Source organism: Rhinolophus hipposideros, assembly GCF_964194185.1.
Source record: "Rhinolophus hipposideros genome assembly, chromosome: X".
NCBI classification, from domain to species: domain Eukaryota; kingdom Metazoa; phylum Chordata; class Mammalia; order Chiroptera; family Rhinolophidae; genus Rhinolophus; species Rhinolophus hipposideros.
In genome coordinates, this window is record NC_138046.1 from 87,868,531 (window position 1) to 87,882,750 (window position 14,220).

The following is a 14,220-nucleotide window of genomic DNA, read 5'->3' on the forward strand; positions in this document are numbered from 1 at the left end:
CTAGAGTAGAATAACTTTAAAAAGTACAGTAAATATCATGATGAAATGTTGACATTTTTCTATTTCTGAAAAGGGTAAGACAAGGATGGTCCACTATCACCAGTCCTATCCAACACTGTACTGGGCAGGTCTGCCTAATGCCATTCAAAACTGAAAAAAGATTTAATGTTTAAAATGGCACGAACAAAATTATTATTCAAAGATGATATGATCATGTATGTTGAAAATTGGAAAGGATCTAAAAGGTAAACTTTTGGAATTAATAAGCATATTTAGCAAGGTTGCTGGATAAAAAAAAGCAATACACAAAAACTGTATCTCTAAATACCAGTTCAAACAAAATATAAAATTTCAAAAAAGCTACAATTTCCAACAACATCAAATATCTAGGAATACATTTAACAAAAAACATGCAAGACTTCTTTGAACAAAACTGCCAATCTTTATTGAGATAATTTTAATAGTCAAATTTCCAACACAAGAACAGCCCACATGGTTTCAGCTCATCTTCGTTTAAACCTGTGGACGTCCACCATCTGTAAGATAAACATAATACTTAGGAACATTATGAAGCAGAACTTTATTTAGATGATACTAAAGGCATATAAAGGACACTACAGTTTTAGTTTTATAAAATGGACTAAAACCAGAACCCTAAGAATGACCCCTTGTCACATATCCAGTTACACCTCCGTAGAGACTTTGAAGGTAGACTTTCAGCCACATGAACATTTGTTACACACCACTCTAAACAGTGGTACAGAAAAACAAAGAGATTGTTCAAGTTCAGAACAGATTAAACCCAATACATCTCTTCAGAGGTAGTTTTAAGTAGAAAGCAAAAAATGTTACACTTTTAGTAAAACTCCAATCAAATAACATGAAAAAAAATCTAAGAAAAGAAACTATTTAGAAGTATCATCTAATAAATGTTTTGACCTGGAAAAAAAAGTTCTGAATATAGGATATCTAAAACAGTAATGTCAGGCATGGCATTGCTTATTAGAAAGGCTAATATTGCATTTGTTTTGGCTTTGTTGTGGAAAAATGCAAAACTCTTCATTTGAACCAGTTTAGCCCTTATGTGGTTGTTGAAAGTAGGGTAATCGTATGTCCATTTTCATCCATACTCCTGTTACAACTATGAATACTGCCTCTTTTCATGCTTAAGACCATTCCAGTTTGTACAATAAATTATATAGTCACACTAATTTTAAGCCATTATCATCAAAGGTAACATGAAACTGTGAAGAAACAGTACCATTTCTCACAGTGTGGCAAAAAAAGGTGAAATGAAAGGAGGGATAGGGGAAAGAGAAAAAGAAAACTTGAAAAGCCAAACATAGAGGTATGTATATATGTACGTATGTATAATTATATAATATACTCAATATCTGTTAGTGTTTTGTTCATATTCCTTATTGTGTATACTTGGCCTTTGTCTGTGTGATTCAAGATTACTACGGGGGTGGCCAGATGGCTCAGGTGGTTAAAGCGTGAGCTCTGAACAACAGGGTTGCTGGTTCGATTCCCACATGAGCCAGTGAGCTGCACCCTCCACAACTGGATTGAAGACAACGAACTGCCGCTGAGCTTCCAGAGGGGCGGCCGGATGGCTCAGTTGGTTAGAGCGTGAGCTCTCAACAAGGTTGCTGGTTCAATTCCCACATGGGATGGTGGGCTGCGCCTCTGCAACTAAGATTGAAACCAGCAACTGGACTTGGAGCTGAGCTGCGCCCTCCACAACTAGACTGAAGGACAACGACTTGGAGCTGATGGGCCCTGGAGAAACACACTGTTCCCCAACATTCCCCAATAAAATTTTTTTTAAAAAGATTATGTACTAATGGACCTTCTATTCATAGACATTTTCTAAAAGAGTAATCTATGTATTATTTAGGTTATTGTTCCTTTCCCTGATGATTCATACCTATCTATTAGTAAGCATCTCTTCCCTTTTCCCTTAGGTTTATTTTGATGCCTCTTTTATTATTTTTGTATTAGATGCTCATGTAATTCATTTTTTTAAACATATATTTAAAGCTAACTTTCTTCCTGTGAGTACGTTCTAGCCACATTCAATAGGTTCTTGAAAGTAGTCTGAAACTACCTTTTAATGCAAACAGTCTAAGGGAATGGATCAGGAATGTAAAGTGAAAACATTTAGAAGACTAATAATGCAGGGTAATTCTTCCCTAAACATCAAGTTCTTCCTTTAAATTCACAGAAGCTGTGTAATTAATGGTTAGCAATTTGGAAAACACACATGTGAAACATACTTAAGTTGATTACTTGGGCAGTACTTCAGTTACGGTCTTTGAACTTCAAATCTTATCAATTAATGACTCAAGGTAAAAACTTTTCATGTCACATTTGACATGGTTAGAGGTGATTGTATCATAGTGTCCACATTTTATTTAGAGCAATAACTCATTAAGACTGACAGTGGGCAGATGGGTACTAGACTCACTGGGGTAACTTTTCGCAAGGTACATAAATGTCTAATCACTATGTTTTACACCTGAAATAATCACTACGTTTTACACTTGTTTAACATATCTGACTTGATTTCACTGTTTTTATAACAGCAAAGATGGGTTTATAAGTTAAGGGATTTGCCTAGAATCACACAAATTATGGTAAAGCTAGAAGAAATAAGCCTCAGTTTATTTCATACAAACTGGTGTTACAAATAATTATGTATTTAAAAGATCTCTATAAAAGTATCTGAAATTGTTATTAGCTGTTGGTTAAAGTTCTTACCCCTAAAAAATAAAAAATGCTTTCATATTTTATAACTCAATATAGCTTTGATCCAATTTATTTTTGTACCTGATAATCTGTAAGTCAGGCATTTGAGGTCTGAACTACATTCAAATAATCTTTATATCTGAACTCTGTTATTAAAGTAACAGTAATGTTACCCTTATATTAAAAACATAATATTATGCAAAACAGACACTCTATAATGTGCATGCATGGATCACATACCTTCTTCCGGCACATTATTAGCAGGCTCTGGATCTGATGGTTCCTTTGCCTTGACATCAGGACCATCTCCACGCTCACGCCCAGTCTTCGGATAAGCCAGTTCCTGATGAGTAGCTTCCAGGGCAGGCTCTTCAAATAAAAAGATTATCAATATAAGAAGAAAAATATGAGCTATGAATAAGGAGGTAAGATTTACTCCCTCAATGTTATTAAATGAAAGCCTGAGGCTAGTGTGGTAATAAATGTAATGCCTAAGAATCACAAGAGCTGGAAAGCAAGGTCATATTACCCTCTTCCTTTCCCAAGACTGCCCTCAGACAACTTAGGTGCTTTGTGCTTACCTGTATTGTACTTGTACTATACTTATCAGTGATTTGTTTGAGTGTGACTAGATTGTGAACTCAATGCTGAAATCATCTCATTAGTACTTAGCATGTTACATGGCATAAGTAGATACCAATATGCATTGAGTGAAAATCTTATCCCTGAAAGTAAAGGGATAGAAAAATATATTATGTGACAATGCGAATGCAAAAAAAAAACACTGGGGTAGCAGTCCTTATACCAGACAAAATAGACTTTAAAACAAAGGCTATAAGAAGAAACAAAGAAGGATCCAGTAATCCACTTCTGGGTATTTATCTGAAAAACCCCAAAACACTACTTCGAAGGGACATGTGTAACCATATGTTCACTGTAGTATTATTTACAATAGCCAAGATATGGAGGCAACCTGGGTGTCCATCAATGGATGAATGGATAAAGAATTGGTACATATATACAATGGAATAGTACTCAGCCACATAAAAGTACAAAATCTTGCCCTGTGAAACAACATGGATGGACCTGGAGGGCATTGTGCTAAGTGGGGCATGTCAGACAGAGAAAGACAGATGCAATGTGATTTCACATATATGTAGAACCTAAAAAATAAAATAAATGAACAAAAAACAAACTCATAGATACAAAGAACATTTTGAGGGTTGCCAGCTGGGAGGGAGGTTGTAGGGGCTGGGTAAAAACGGGGAAGGGATTAAGAAATACAAATTGGTAGTTACCAAATAGTTACAGAAAGTAAAGTATAGCCAAGAAATATAGTCAATTATATTGCAATAACTATGTGTGGAGTCAGATGGGTACTAGGATTTATCAGGGAGATAGCTTCACAAGTTATATATATAAACATTTAATCACTATGTTGTACATCTGAAACTAATATTGTATATCAACTATAATTGAAAATTTTAAAAAATCACTTTAAAAAATCATACTAAATCAACTACCTACATGCCAATATCCTGAATTATCTATCTTTTATCAAACTTACCATATTAAAATATATATATATAGGAACAGTAGCCTTCACTGACTCATTTCTGGGGTCTCTATCCTACTCCACTGAACTGTCTATTCCTGGGACAGTACTGGGCTACATTACAGTACAGAAAATTAAGTTTGTAGTATTTTAAGCAAAATCACTTTTTTTTTTTTTTACCACAGAAGAGGTAGGAAAACACCAACTTTGGAATGAAATACAAATTTTGTATTTAATAATCAAGTACTCTTGGATAAACACAATCCTTGATCCTCAATTTTCTCAAAAATTATAAAATGTGGAAAATTTATCATAGTGGGGGATTGCCTGCAAATTGTACTCAATTTTTTTCAGCCAATTTTCAGGCAATGTCTGAGGTCATTTTCTATTGTTTTCTTTCCTCCTGTTATTTGTATAGCGTAATGCCTGAGGTACACACACACCCACACACACCCAACAGGCATTCTTCTTCCTTTTTCCTTCACCTTGAACAGCAGCTGCTCCTTCAACTTCTCTCTCTTGATCAGGAGGAACATCCTGACTCTTAGTTGGTGGCTTCTCTTCACGTTGCTCACCACCGAGCTGCTGGGCCTAGGGGTGCGTGTGTGTGTGCAAATGGAAAGTTTTGTTACTAATTCAATAATATAAATATACAGAATACATAGATATATTTGACTATAAGTAAATCTAAAAACATTTCTCCAATGCAATTCAATATACTTATTCTTAATAAAATTACTCTTCCTTCAGAGAGTCTATTTCAAGGAAAGAATTGCCCACAAGAACTTTAGAAGCTATTTTAATCTAAGTTGGGATGGAGCTGTACAATCTGTTGTTAACAAGCATAAAAAGGAAGTCATCAGGTGTATGTCCCCGGAACATAATAGCATGCCATCCATGCAACACCAGAATGTAATCCACCTGGATTAATGTTCCTCATCAACATGGAACACCTTTATCAGTGTACCTAAACTAGCTGAAAAACGTTTTTACAAAAATTAATTTCTACTAATAAACATCAAATGTTAAAGCACTTACAATCTCAGACAAAACCTGCCCGGAAGATTTTTGATCATCCCATCTTTTTCTAGATTTGAATGTTGACCTTGGTCGCTGACTCATATTTCACCCTGAAAACAGAATATTGTAATTAGAAAATGCACTTAGAGAAAGTCTGTATTTGAACACTTCCATGGCCAAATGGTAATGTGTACGTTTCTTAATATTGAAAATATTTTCAAAGTTTCAAGGTAAATTGTGCACACTTTCCAATCACTAAATATGGCAGCTTGAAAGGGTAATTTGTTTATGTCGTGGCCAAACTGACAGAGAATCACCTTAAGGTACATGGTAAAAGAATGCATTTCTGATGCCTGGTTTCACAACTTGATTCACAATCATAGAAACATTCAAGAAAATACTACTAGAGAATGAACACTTGAGCAACTACTGCTTCTGGCACATGGCAACACTCTTGTTTACATATTGTCCATGGCTATTTTTGCACTAAAATGGTAGACCTGAATGGCTGCAACATAGGCCCGATGTGGCACTCTTCTCCTTTGGCACTCCCCTCGTACACTACAAATCTCAGGGACACTGTTACAAACCCACACCATGTGGGTATCTAAATACTTCCTTTATGGCCCGCCCAGTCCCACTGAGGGCCCCACAAAGGACTCCCCATGTGACCTCTGAGCAGTTCTGGTGTCTTCAGGACCCATATACCTAAAACAATACCCCAAAGTCTCTCCTCAATTTCATCTGATGCCCTAACTTCTGGCACCCACCATCCTCCTTTGTTCTGCCCCACAACAATGGCCATGATGACCGCTACACCTGAGAGGAGAAAGAGGAGGAATTCCAGGACATTCTTCCTCTAAGGCAACACACTGTGCCGCTCCGACTCACACGAAGACCACTGTCTCTCCCCTCACAATCAAACTTAAATGCCTTGAAGGGCTAAAACCTGACTGCAAGATGCAACCGCACAACTAGGAGACCCAAACCGGCACACCCCCCAACCCAATGGGGCTTGGTCCATGGCAAACATGAAGCACTGGGAAATTCACTGTGTACTGCTTCCTGCCAGGTGACCTTTCTCTAACACCTTACATGCCCATTCCAGGAAGGCCAAGACTGACACTGATACTGGTGCCTCCACCTAACCAATTCCTCAAAAAACAAAAACATGTCTCTCCCTATCTTCATCTGCCCCCTCTCCCCTTAAAAACACTGTCATCCTTTCTACGCACCCCGCCATAACAAGCCCGAAGCAGACACTATATCTGAGAGAAAGACGACATTGGGAACCTTCCTCAGAGTATAAGATGCCGCCTCCATACAAGTAAAAAGACCACTGCCTCACCCTTCACACTCAATCACAGATAAACACCACCGGGATCTGATCTGGACACCTACAAGTCTTAGCCAACTAGGAAGAAAAACAAAGAAAACCACACAATTCAGCTCCCTAAAATTGCACACACCACCACCGCCAAATCGCACATGGAAAGGCAGGTTGAACTGGACATGCGCACTGCGTGGCACACAAGGGGCGGGGTGAGCTCGCCACCCACTTATGAAACTGAACGAAGATGCCCGAGCCTGTTCCTCTGACAATTGTGGAGCCTCCAGACCCACGCACACACACCAAATGGCAAACAAGTCTCCCCGGGAGTTCATATGACACACTACCCCTCCGCAGCCGACCATGCTCCCTTCTCCCGACCGCACCACAAGGGCCATGGTGGCCGCCATGCCCGAGAGGAGAACGACGAAGACAACCAGGACCTCCCTCCTCCTACGCCACAAATGGTGCCCCTCCGAGGCACACGATGCCCGCTGTCTATCCCCTCTCAGTCACACTTAAAACCCCTTGGAGTACATATGAGAGCCCTTACCAGTCGACGCTTAGCCAAGAGAAAGAAACCAACTGTAAGATCTCGCTCGCGCACACCTACACCAATGGCCGATGGGAAGTTACGCCGACCCGGGCATGCGCACTGCGTGGCACACGAGGGGCGGCGTGAGTTCCCCACCCCCTTACGAAACTGACCGAAGATGCCCGAGCCATTTCCTCTGCCAATTGTCGGGCCTCCAGACCCACACACACACCAAATAACAAGCAAGTCTCCCCGCGACTTCATCTGACGCCCTCCCCCTCCGCAGCCCACCATGCTCCCTTCTCCCGACCCCACCACAAGGGCCATGGTGGCCGCCATGCCCGAAGGAGACCGACGAAGACCTCCAGGACCACCCTGATCCCAGGCCACAAATGGTGCCCCTCCGAGGCACACAATGCCCGCTGTCTCTCCCCTCTCACTCACACTTAAAGCCCCTCGCACTACATATCTGACCCCTTACCAGTCGACGTTTAGCCAAGAGAAAGAAACCAACTGTAAGATGGCGCTCGCGCACACCTACACCAATGGCCGATGGGAAGTTACGCCGACCCGGGCATGCGCACTGCGTGGCACACGGGAGGAGCGGCGTGAATTCCCCCCCCCTTACGAAACTGACAGAAAATGCCCGAGCCTGTTCCTCTGCCAATTGTCGGGCCTCCAGACCCACACACACACCAAATAACAAACAAGTCTCCCCGCGACTTCATCTGACGACCTCCCCCTCCGCAGCCCACCATGCTCCCTTCTCCCGACCCCACCACAAGGGCCATGGTGGCCGCCATGCCCGAAGGAGAACGACGAAGACCTCCAGGACCTCCCTGATCCCAGGCCACAAATGGTGCCCCTCCGAAGCACACTATGCCGGCTGCCTCTCCCCACTCAGTCACACTTAAAGCCCCTCGCACTACATATCTGACCCCTTACCAGTCGACGTTTAGCCAAGAGAAAGAAACCAACTGTAAGATGGCGCTCGCGCACACCTACACCAATGGCCGATGGGAAGTTACGCCGACCCGGGCATGCGCACTGCGTGGCACACGGGGGAGCGGCGTCAGTTCCCCCCCCCCTTACGAAACTGACCGAAGATGCCCGAGCCTGTTCCTCTGCCAATTGTCGGGCCTCCAGACCCACACACACACCAAATAACAAACAAGTCTCCCCGCGACTTCATCTGACGCCCTCCCCCTCCGCAGCCCACCATGCTCCCTTCTCCCGACCGCACCACAAGGGCCATGGTGGCCGCCATGCCCGAAGGAGAAAGACGAAGACCTCCAGGACCTCCTCCTAGGCCACAAATGGTGCCCCTCCGAGGCACACGATGCCGGCTGTCTCTCCCCTCTCAGTCACACTTAAAACCCCTCGGAGTACATATCTGAGCCCTTACCAGTCGACGCTTAGCCAAGAGAAAGAAACCAACTGTAAGATCTCGCTCGCGCACACCTACACCAATGGCCGATGGGAAGTTACGCCGACCCGGGCATGCGCACTGGGTGGCACACGAGGGGCGGCGTGAGTTCCCCACCCCCTTACGAAACTGACCGAAGATGCCCGAGCCTGTTCCTCTGCCACTTGTCGGGCCTCCAGACCCACACACACACCAAATAACAAACAAGTCTCTCCGCGACTTCATCTGACGCCCTCCCCCTCCGCAGCCCACCATGCTCCCTTCTCCCGACCCCACCACAAGGGCCATGGTGGCCGCCATGCCCGAAGGAGTACGACGAAGACCTCCAGGACCTCCCTCCTCCTAGACCACAAATGGTGCCCATCCGAGGCACACGATGCCCGCTGTCTCTCCCCTCTCAGTCACACTTAAAACCCCTCGAAACATATCTGAGCCCTTACCAGTCGACGCTTAGCCAAGAGTAAAAAACCAACTGTAAGATGGCGCTCGTGCACACCTACACCAATGGCCGATGGGAAGTTACGCCGACCCGTGCATGCGCACTGCGTGGCACACGAGGGGCGGCGTGAGTTCCCCACCCCCTTACGAAACTGACCGAAGATGCCCGAGCCTGTTCCTCTGCCACTTGTCGGGCCTCCAGACCCACACACACACCAAATCACACACACCAAATAACAAACAAGTCTCTCCGCGACTTCATCTGACACCCTCCCCCTCCGCAGCCCACCATGCTCCCTTCTCCTGACCCCACCACAAGGGCCATGGTGGCCGCCATGCCCGAAGGAGTACGACGAAGACCTCCAGGACCTCCCTGATCCCAGGCCACAAATGGTGCCCCTCCGAGGCACACTATGCCGGCTGCCTCTCCCCTCTCAGTCACACTTAAACCCCCTCGCACTACATATCTGAGCCCTTACCAGTCGACGTTTAGCCAAGAGAAAGAAACCAACTGTAAGATGGCGCTCGCGCACACCTACACCAATGACCGATGGGAAGTTACGCCGAGCTGGGCATGCGCACTGCGTGGCACACGGGGGGGGGGAGCGGCGTGAGTTCCCCCCCCCTTACGAAACTGACCAAAGATGCCCGAGCCTGTTCCTCTGCCACTTGTCGGGCCTCCAGACCCACACACACACCAAATCACACACACCAAATAACAAACAAGTCTCCCCGCGACTTCATCTGACACCCTCCCCCTCCGCAGCCCAACATGCTCCCTTCTCCCGACCCCACCACAAGGGCCATGGTGGCCGCCATGCCCGAAGGAGTACGACGAAGACCTCCAGGACCTCCCTGATCCCAGGCCACAAATGGTGCCCCACCGAGGCACACTATGCCGGCTGCCTCTCTCCTCTCAGTCACACTTAAACCCCCTCGCACTACATATCTGAGCCCTTACCAGTCGACGTTTAGCCAAGAGAAAGAAACCAACTGTAAGATGGCGCTCGCGCACACCTACACCAATGGCCGATGGGAAGTTACGCCAACCCGGGCATGCGCACTGCGTGGCACACGGGGGGGAGCGGCGTGAGTTCCCCCCCCCTTACGAAACTGACCGAAGATGCCCGAGCCTGTTCCTCTGCCAATTGTCGGGCCTCCAGACCCACACACACACCAAATAACAAGCAAGTCTCTCCGCGACTTCATCTGACGCCCTCCCCCTCCGCAGCCCACCATGCTCCCTTCTCCCGACCGCACCACAAGGGCCACGGTGGCCGCCATGCCCCAGAGGAGAACGACGAAGACCTCCAGGACCTCCCTCCTGCCAGGCCACAAATGGTGCCCCTCCGAGGCACACGATGCCGGCTGTCTCTCCCCTCTCAGTCACACTTAAAACCTCTCAGAGTACATATCTGAGCACTTACCAGTCGACGCTTAGCCAAGAGAAAGAAACCAACTGTAAGATCTCGCTCGCGCACACCTACACCAATGGCCGATGGGAAGTTACGCCAACCCGGGCATGCGCACTGCGTGGCACACGGGGGGGGCGGCGTGAGTTCCCCACCCCCTTACGAAACTGACCGAAGATGCCCGAGCCTGTTCCTCTGCCAATTGTCGGGCCTCCAGGCCCACACACACACCAAATAACAAGCAAGTCTCTCCGCGACTTCATCTGACGCCCTCCCCCTCCGCAGCCCACCATGCTCCCTTCTCCTGACACCACCACAAGGGCCACGGTGGCCGCCATGCCCGAAGGAGAAAGACGAAGACCTCCAGGACCTCCCTCCTCCTAGGCCATAAATGGAGCCCCTCCGAGGCACACGTTGCCCGCTGTCTATCCCCTCTCAGTCACACTTAAAACCTCTCAGAGTACATATCTGAGCACTTACCAGTCGACGCTTAGCCAAGCGAAAGAAACCAACTGTAAGATCTCGCTCGCGTACACCTACACCAATGGCCGATGGGAAGTTACGCCGACCCGGGCATGCGCACTGCGTGGCACACGAGGGGCGGCGTGAGTTCCCCACCCCCTTACGAAACTGACCGAAGATGCCCGAGCCTGTTCCTCTGCCTATTGTAGGGCCTCCAGACCCACACACACACCAAATAACAAACAAGTCTCCCCGCGACTTCATCTGACGCCCTCCCCCTCCGCAGCCCACCATACTCCCTTCTCCCGACCCGACCACTAGGGCCATGGTGGCCGCCATGCCTGAGAGGAGAACGACGAAGACCTCCAGGACCTCCCTCCTCCTAGGCCACAAATGGTGCCCCTCCGAGGCACACGATGCCCGCTGTCTCTCCCCTCTCAGTCACACTTAAAACCCCTCGGAGTACATATGAGAGCCCTTACCAGTCGACGCTTAGCCAAGAGAAAGAAACCAACTGTAAGATCTCGCTCGCGCACACCTACACCAATGGCCGATGGGAAGTTACGCCGACCCGGGCATGCGCACTGCGTGGCACACGGGGGGGGGGGCGGCGTGACTTCCCCACCCCCTTACGAAACTGACCGAAGATGCCCGAGCCTGTTCCTCTGCCACTTGTCGGGCCTCCAGATCCACACACACACCAAATCACACACACCAAATAACAAACAAGTCTCTCCGCGACTTCATCTGACACCCTCCCCCTCCGCAGCCCACCATGCTCCCTTCTCCCGACCCCACCACAAGGGCCATGGTGGCCGCCATGCCCGAAGGAGAACGACGAAGACCTCCAGGACCTCCCTGATCCCAGGCCACAAATGGTGCCCCTCCGAGGCACAATATGCCGGCTGCCTCTCCCCTCTCAGTCACACTTAAACCCCCTCGCACTACATATCTGAGCCCTTACCAGTCGACGTTTAGCCAAGAGAAAGAAACCAACTATAAGAAGGCGCTCGCGCACACCTACAGCAATGACCGATGGGAAGTTACGCCGAGCTGGGCATGCGCACTGCGTGGCACACGGGGGTGTGGGGGGGCGGCGTGAGTTCCCCCCCCCTTACGAAACTGACCGAAGATGCCCGAGCCTGTTCCTCTGCCAATTGTCGGGCCTCCAGACCCACACACACACCAAATAACAAGCAAGTCTCTCCGCGACTTCATCTGACGCCCTCCCCCTCCGCAGCCCACCATGCTCCCTTCTCCCGACCGCACCACAAGGGCCATGGTGGCCGCCATGCCCCAGAGGAGAACGACGAAGACCTCCAGGACCTCCCTCCTGCCAGGCCACAAATGGTGCCCCTCCGAGGCACACGATGCCGGCTGTCTCTCCCCTCTCAGTCACACTTAAAACCTCTCAGAGTACATATCTGAGCACTTACCAGTCGACGATTAGCCAAGAGAAAGAAACCAACTGTAAGATCTCGCTCGCGCACACCTATACCAATGGCCGATGGGAAGTTACGCCAACCCGGGCATGCGCACTGCGTGGCACACGGGGGGGGGCGGCGTGAGTTCCCCCCCCCCTTACGAAACTGACCGAAGATGCCCGAGCCTGTTCCTCTGCCTATTGTAGGGCCTCCAGACCCACACACACACCAAATAACAAACAAGTCTCCCCGCGTCTTCATCTGACGCCCTCCCCCTCCCCAGCCCACCATGGTCCCTTCTCCCGACCCCACCACAAGGACCATGGTGGCCGCCATGCCCGAAGGAGAACGACAAACACCTCCAGAACCTCCCTCCTCCTAGGCCACAAATGGTGCCCCTCCGAGGCACACGATGCCCGCTGTCTCTCCCCTCTCAGTCCCACTTAAAACCCCTCGGAGTACATATCTGAGCCCTTACCAGTCGACGCTTAGCCAAGAGAAAGAAACCAACTGTAAGATCTCGCTCGCGCACACCTATACCAATGGCCGATGGGAAGTTACGCCGACCCGGGCATGCGCACTGCGTGGCACACGAGGGGCGGCGTGAGTTCCCCACCCCCTTACGAAACTGACGGAAGATGCCCGAGCCTGTTCCTCTGCCTATTGTCGGGCCTCCAGACCCACACACACACCAAATAACAAACAAGTCTCTCCGCGACTTCATCTGACGCCCTCCCTCTCCGCAGCCCACCATGCTCCCTTCTCCCGACCCGACCGCGACTTCATCTGACGCCCTCCCCCTCCGCAGCCCACCATGCTCCCTTCTCCCGACCCCACCACAAGGGCCATGGTGGCCGCCATGCCCGAAGGAGAACGACGAAGACCTCCAGGACCTCCCTGATCCCAGGCCACAAATGGTGCCCCTCCGAAGCACACTATGCCGGCTGCCTCTCCCCACTCAGTCACACTTAAAGCCCCTCGCACTACATATCTGACCCCTTACCAGTCGACGTTTAGCCAAGAGAAAGAAACCAACTGTAAGATGGCGCTCGCGCACACCTACACCAATGGCCGATGGGAAGTTACGCCGACCCGGGCATGCGCACTGCGTGGCACACGGGGGGGGGGGGCGGCGTGAGTTCCCCACCCCTTACGAAACTGACCGAAGATGCCCGAGCCTGTTCCTCTGCCAATTGTCGGGCCTCCAGACCCACACACACACCAAATAACAAGCAAGTCTCTCCGCGACTTCATCTGACGCCCTCCCACTCCGCAGCCCACCATGCTCCCTTCTCCTGACCCCACCACAAGGGCCACGGTGGCCGCCATGCCCGAAGGAGAAAGACGAAGACCTCCAGGACCTCCCTCCTCCTAGGCCATAAATGGAGCCCCTCCGAGGCACACGTTGCCCGCTGTCTATCCCCTCTCAGTCACACTTAAAACCTCTCAGAGTACATATCTGAGCACTTACCAGTCGACGCTTAGCCAAGCGAAAGAAACCAACTGTAAGATCTCGCTCGCGCACACCTACACCAATGGCCGATGGGAAGTTACGCCGACCCGGGCATGCGCACTGCGTGGCACACGAGGGGCGGCGTGAGTTCCCCACCCCCTTACGAAACTGACCGAAGATGTCCGAGCCTGTTCCTCTGCCTATTGTAGGGCCTCCAGACCCACACACACACCAAATAACAAACAAGTCTCCCCGCGACTTCATCTGACGCCCTCCCCCTCCGCAGCCCACCATACTCCCTTCTCCCGACCCGACCACTAGGGCCATGGTGGCCGCCATGCCCGAGAGGAGAACGACGAAGACCTCCAGGACCTCCCTCCTCCTAGGCCACAAATGGTGCCCCTCCGAGGCACA

At 49.0% G+C, this 14,220-nt stretch overlaps 1 long non-coding RNA gene across 1 annotated transcript; it reads right to left on the reverse strand.

Annotated features, from left to right (window-relative positions):
• Nucleotides 1–424: 424 nt before the first annotated feature.
• On the reverse strand, nt 425–7,895 carry LOC308495557. The gene is made up of 4 exons (XR_013993000.1): nt 5,345–7,895; nt 4,792–4,897; nt 2,992–3,120; nt 425–536 (listed from the first exon to the last, which is right to left on the reverse strand). It is a non-coding gene; the product is annotated as an uncharacterized lncRNA (long non-coding RNA).
• Between the last annotated feature and the right edge of the window lie 6,325 nt (nt 7,896–14,220).